We start from the raw sequence: 6,272 nt of genomic DNA, 5'->3' as shown, positions 1-6,272 counted from the left end.
GCTACTCATAATGTACTGAAGCGCGTGGGACTTGTCGTCATGAATGTGCAAAAAATATATATTTAGGTTCGTTCAAACATGTCAAACGTTGTATAACATAAATCTTTAGGGCCTTTTTCAACCAGAGCTTCAATAATATTCAAGGCGGACGATTGCATTGTCTTACTAAACGTTTCGGAATGAGAGGGTACCCATGGGCAAGCAACACTGATTATGCTAGCTGGCTATTCACTGTGTCTAGGAGGGTTTCATGTATTTTGAACAGCGTGTGCAGAGAGTAGGATGATCTGTGGTGGCTGCATTGCATTTTGTACTTTTCGTGTTGTTTGCCATCAGGTACATTGTTGAAATCATCATTATATTGTGCATTGTCATTTTCATGTATTCCTGTTGTTATAAACATATAATTTTTTATTACCCCAGGCAACAAGCGTGCAGAGTAGGATGCTGCATTGCATGAAGTGCTATTCATTGCAGTTTCCCATCAGATAATAAATGGGTGCAACATGCTGGAGTCCTGATTGATGATTGTTCACGACACAATACAAGAAGAGCACTGTTACACTATGCGCTAGCGATAATCCTTCACTGCTTTTTCTTCCTGGTTGTGTTTATTAGGCACCAAACGAAAGAAACAGACTAAAAAGGGGAGGGACTTATTCATTAAGAAATACTGTTTTTTGTTTTCCATTGCAAAACATTTTGTTACGTTAATGAAGAACCTCTGTCTCGCTGTCTTCCTAGGATTCAAGGTGTAGGCACAGCGGCCACCAACATGTGTCTGGTGGCGTTGGGCTACGTGGAGGTGTACTATGAAAAAGGGATGCACTGCTGGGACATCGCTGCCTGAGCCGTTATAGTCATAGAGGGAGGGTAGTCCACATGGATGTAGATAGTACGTCACTTTACTATAGTATAATGGTGGTCCTGTGTGGTGCTAACAACATCAAGGTTGTGGATTCTAATCCTGCAGTGATCACTTAAACATACTGAAAACGTATCCAGTCACTGTACTGTGAGTCGCTTTCTATGAAAGTATCTGCTAAGTGGCATTTATTACAGTATACTCAAGAATCAATTGCAGATCAATCAAATGTATTTATGAAGCCATTTTTACGCCATCAGATGTCACAAAGTGCTATACAAAAACCCAGCCTAAAGCCCCAGACAGCAAGCAAGCAATGCAGATGTAGAAGCACGGTGGCTAGATAAACTCCCTAGAAAGGCAGGAACCTGTGAATAAACCTAGAGAGGAACCAGGCTCTGAGGGGTGGCCAGTCTTCTTCTGGCTGTGCCGGGTGATTATAAGAATATATGGCCATTAAGGCCAGATTTCTTTTACAAGATGTTCAAATGTTCATAGATGACCAGCAGGGTCAAATAATAATCACGTAGGGAGTGCAACAGGTCTTTAAATGTCAGTTGGCTTTTCATATCTGAGCGCGAGAGAGAGAGTGTCAAAAACAGCAGGTCCGGGACAAGGTAGCACGTCCGGTGAGCAGGTCAGGGTTCCATAGCCACAGGCAGAACAGTTGATTCTGGAGCAGCAGCATGACCAGCTGGACTCGGGACAGTCAGGAGTCATCAGGCCAGGTAGTCCTGAGGCATGGTCCTAGGGCTCGGGTCCTCCGGGAGAGGATGGAGAGAGAATTAGAGGGAGCATACTTAAATTCACACAGGACACCAGATAAGACAGGATAATTACACCAGATAACAGACTGACCCTAGCCCCCCGGCACATAGACTTTTGCAGCATAGATACTGGTGGCTGAGAGAGGGGGACAGGACCAACCAAGCAGGATATAACCCCACCCACTTTGCCAAAGTACAGCCCCCACACCACTAGAGGGATATCAACAGACCAACAACTTACTACCCTGAGACAAGGCTGAGTATAGCCCACGAAGATCTCCTCTACCGCACAAGCCCGAGGTGGCGCACAACTGGACAGGAAGATCACGTAATTGACTCAACCCACTCAAGTGATGCACCCCTCCTAGGGACGAGTACTAGTAAGCCAGTGACTCAGCCCCCGTAATAGGGTCAGAGGCAGAGAATCACACAGTGGAGAGAGGGGAGCCGGTCAGACAGAGACTGCAAGGGCGGTTCGTTGCTCCAAGGCCCTGCTGTTCACCTTCACACTCCTGGGCCAGATCATAGGATCTACTGAAGAGATTAGTCTTCAGTAAAGACTTAATGAATGTCACTCTGAACTACCCATTCTAACCACGACAGAGAGAGAGAGGGCGGACAGACTCTCCAACAGAAACAAACTTTTCAACAGAGATCCCGACGACACACTGAGCGTAAATATATATATTGATTGCAATTGTTCCCGAATGAGTGAGCGTTCACGTGCAAAGGTTTAGCATTTCAATTGTTGTAATTATCAACTCTGTAGTGCCTTCTCAGTTGACCCCCCACTCCCCTTTTGTCTAACAAGCCGCCATGCCAGTTTAGCCCACTAGGGCACATTCTCCTATCATTTCCTCGTAAACATATCTACTGTTTGTTATGCATTTCTGTGAATTACTTAGTTAGTAAATAAATTATTTTAACCTGTTAGGGCTAGGGGGCAGTATTGACACGGCCGGATAAAAAGCGTACCCGATTTAATCTGGTTACTACTCCTGCCCAGTAACTAGAATATGCATATAATTATTGGCTTTGGATAGAAAACACCCTAAAGTTTCTAAAACTGTTTGAATGGTGTCTGTGAGTACAACATAACTCAAATGGCAGGCCAAAACCTGAGAAGATTCCATGCAGGAAGTGGCCTGTCTGACAAATTGTGTTTCATCTTGGCTCTTTTTATTGAAGACTGAGGATCTTTGCTCTAAAGTGACACTTCCTACGGCTCCCATAGGCTCTCAAAGCCCGGGAAAAAGCTGAACGATATCGAGGCAGCCTCTGGCTGAAACACATTATCGCTTTTGGCAAGTGGCCGATCAGAGTACTATGGGCTTAGGCGCGTGCCCGAGTCGACCGAATGCTTTATTTTCTTTCGTCTGTTTACCTAAACGCAGATTCCCGGTCGGAATATTATCGCTTTTTTATGAGAAAAATGGCATAAAAATTGATTTTAAACAGCGGTTGACATGCTTCGAAGTACGGTAATGGAATATTTAGAATTTTTTTGTCACGAATTGCGCCATGCTCGTCACCCTTATTTACCCTTTCGGATAGTGTCTTGAACGCACAAACAAAACGCCGCTGTTTGGATATAACTATGGAATATTTTGAACCAAACCAACATTTGTTATTGAAGTAGAAGTCCTGGGAGTGCATTCTGACGAAGACAGCAATGGTAATAACATTTTTCTTATAGTAAATCTGACTTTGGTGAGTGCTACACTTGCTGGGTGTCTAAATAGCTAGCCCTGTGATGCCGGGCTATCTACTGAGAATATTGCAAAATGTGCTTTCACCGAAAAGCTATTTTAAAATCGGACATATCGAGTGCATAGAAGAGTTCTGTATCTATAATTCTTAAAATAATTGTTATGCTTTTTTGAGTAATTTAGTAAATTCACCGGCAGTGTTCGGTAGGATTGCAAGTCACATGCTAGTCACATGCTAATGTAAAAAGCTGGTTTTTGATATAAATATGAACTTGATTGAACAAAACATGCATGTATTGTATAACATAATGTCCTAGGGTTGTCATCTGATGAAGATCATCAAAGGTTAGTGCTGCATTTAGCTGTGGTTTGGGTTTATGTGACATTATATGCTAGCTTGAAAAATGGGTGTCTGATTATTTCTGGCTGGGTACTCTGCTGACATAATCTAATGTTTTGCTTTCGTTGTAAAGCCTTTTTGAAATCGGACAATGTGGTTAGATTAACGAGAGTCTTGTCTTTAAAATGGTGTAAAATAGTCATATATTTGAAAAATTGAAGTTTTAGCATTTTTGAGGTTTTTGAATAACGCGCCACGGGATTACACTGGCTGTTACGTAGGTGAGACGATTTGGTGCCACCTACCCTAGAGAGGTTAAGACAATTGATGTATGGATGACTCATAGTGAAGACTGGGTTCGTGCAGATAACCAACAATTTATGATGTTTGGAATGAGACTGGCGTGAGGTAAATAATAATTCATTAATTCGAAGACTAATTGATCAGTTTTAAAATATCTGAAAGTTATATTAGGAAAATTATAACTTTGTAATCTGAATATTTTCCTTGGTGCCCCGACTTCCTAGTTAATTACAGTTACATGATTAATCAGGTTAATCGCATAATAATAATTTGACTTATTTGATAAATAAAACCTCATAAATAATAAACCTCAACTAAATCTTGCAATAAATAATGTGGAAATTGAGCAAGTTGAGATGCCTAAACTGCTTGGTGTAACCCTAGATTGTAAACTGTCATGGGCAAAACATATCGATGCAGTAGTAGCTAAGATGGGGAGAAGTCTGTCTATAATAAAGCAATGCTCTGCCTTCTTCACAACACTATCAACAAGGTAGGTCCTACAGGCCCTAGTTTTGTCGCACCTTGACTACTGTTCAGTCGTGTGGTCAGGTGCCACAAAAAAGGACTTAGGAAAATTGCAATTGGCTCAGAACAGGGCAGCCAGGCTGGCCCTTGGATGTACACAGAGAGCTAATATTAATTTGTCAATCTATCCTGGATGAAAGTGGAGGAGAGATTGACTTCATCACTACTTTTATTTATGAGAGGTATTGACATGTTGAATGCACCGAGCTAATGCACCGAGCTGTCAGTCTAAACTACTGGCACACAGCTCGGACACCCATGCATACCCCACAAGACATGCCGCAAGAGGTCTCTTCACAGTCCCCAAGTCCAGAATAGACTATGGGAGGCACACAGTACCACATACAGCCATGACTACATGGAACTCTATTCCACATCAAGTAACTGACGCAAGCAGTAAAATTAGATTTAAAAAACAGATAAAAATACACCTTATGGAACAGCGGGGACTGTGAAGCAACACAAACATTGGCACAGATACATGAATACACACACACACGATAACATACGCAATATACATACACATGGATTTAGTACTGTAGATATCTGGTAGTGGTGGAGTAGGGGCCTGTGGGCACACAGTGTGTTGTGAAATCTGTGAATGTATTGTAATTTTCTTTCAATTGTATAAACTGCCTTAATTTTGCTGGACCCCAGGAAGAGTAGCTGCTGCTTTGGCAGCAGCTAATGGGGATCCATAATACAAATACATACAGTACCATGAGTTATCAATAGTTAATATTTGTCATCAATTTAATAGCTAGCCTACAGAGCCAAGAGAGTGAACAAGGCATATCAAGAAGCGAATTAAAAGAATGATCATTACACAGGTGCACCTGTCAGGTGGATGGAGTTTGGCCTCTAAAATGTGGAGTTTGTCACACAACACAATGCCACAGATGTCTTAAGTTTTGCGGGACCGTGCAGTTGGCATACTGACTGCAAGAATGTCCACCAGAGCTGTTGCCAGATAATATCATTTTTATTTCTCTACCAACGTCGTTTTAGTTAATTTGGCAGTACGTCGAACCAGCCTCACAACCGCAGACCATGTGTATGGCGTTGTGTGGGCAAGCGGTTTGCTGATATCAACATTGTGAATAGAGTGCCCCATGGTGGCAGTGGGGTTATGGTATGGGCAGGCATAAACTACGGACAAAATTGCATTTTATTGATGGCAATTTGAATACACAGATACCATGATGAGATCCTGAGACCCATTTTCATGCCATTCATCTGCCGCCATCACCTCATGTTTCAGCATGATAATGCACGGCCCCATGTCACAAGGATCTGTACACAATTCCTGGAATCTGAAATTGTCACAGTTCTTCGATGGCCTGCATACTCACCAGACATGACACCCATTGAGGATGCTCTGGATCAACGTGTATGACAGCTTGTTCCAGCTCCCGCCAATATTCAGAAACTTCGAACAGCCATTGAAGAGGAGTGGGACAACATTCCACAGGTCACAGTCAGCCTCATCAACTCAGGCAAATGGTGGCCACACCAGATACTGAGTGTTTTTTCATTCATGCCCCTACCTTTTTTTAGAAGGTATGTGACCAACAGAAGCATATCTGTATTCCCAGTGAAGTAAAATCCATAGATTAAGGCCTATTGAATTTATTTAAGTTGACTAATTTCCTTACATAAACTGTAACTCAGTAAAATCTTTAATAGTTGCATGTTCCGTTTATATTTTTGTTCAGTATACATTCCTAAAGAACATAATGTACTTTTTCCTCCATACATTT

This window comes from Salmo salar, chromosome 14, assembly GCF_965601325.2.
Source record: "Salmo salar chromosome 14, fSalSal1, whole genome shotgun sequence".
NCBI lineage: Eukaryota > Metazoa > Chordata > Actinopteri > Salmoniformes > Salmonidae > Salmo > Salmo salar.
The sequence above is the reverse complement of the archived record's forward strand: the minus strand, read 5'-3'. Positions refer to the sequence as shown.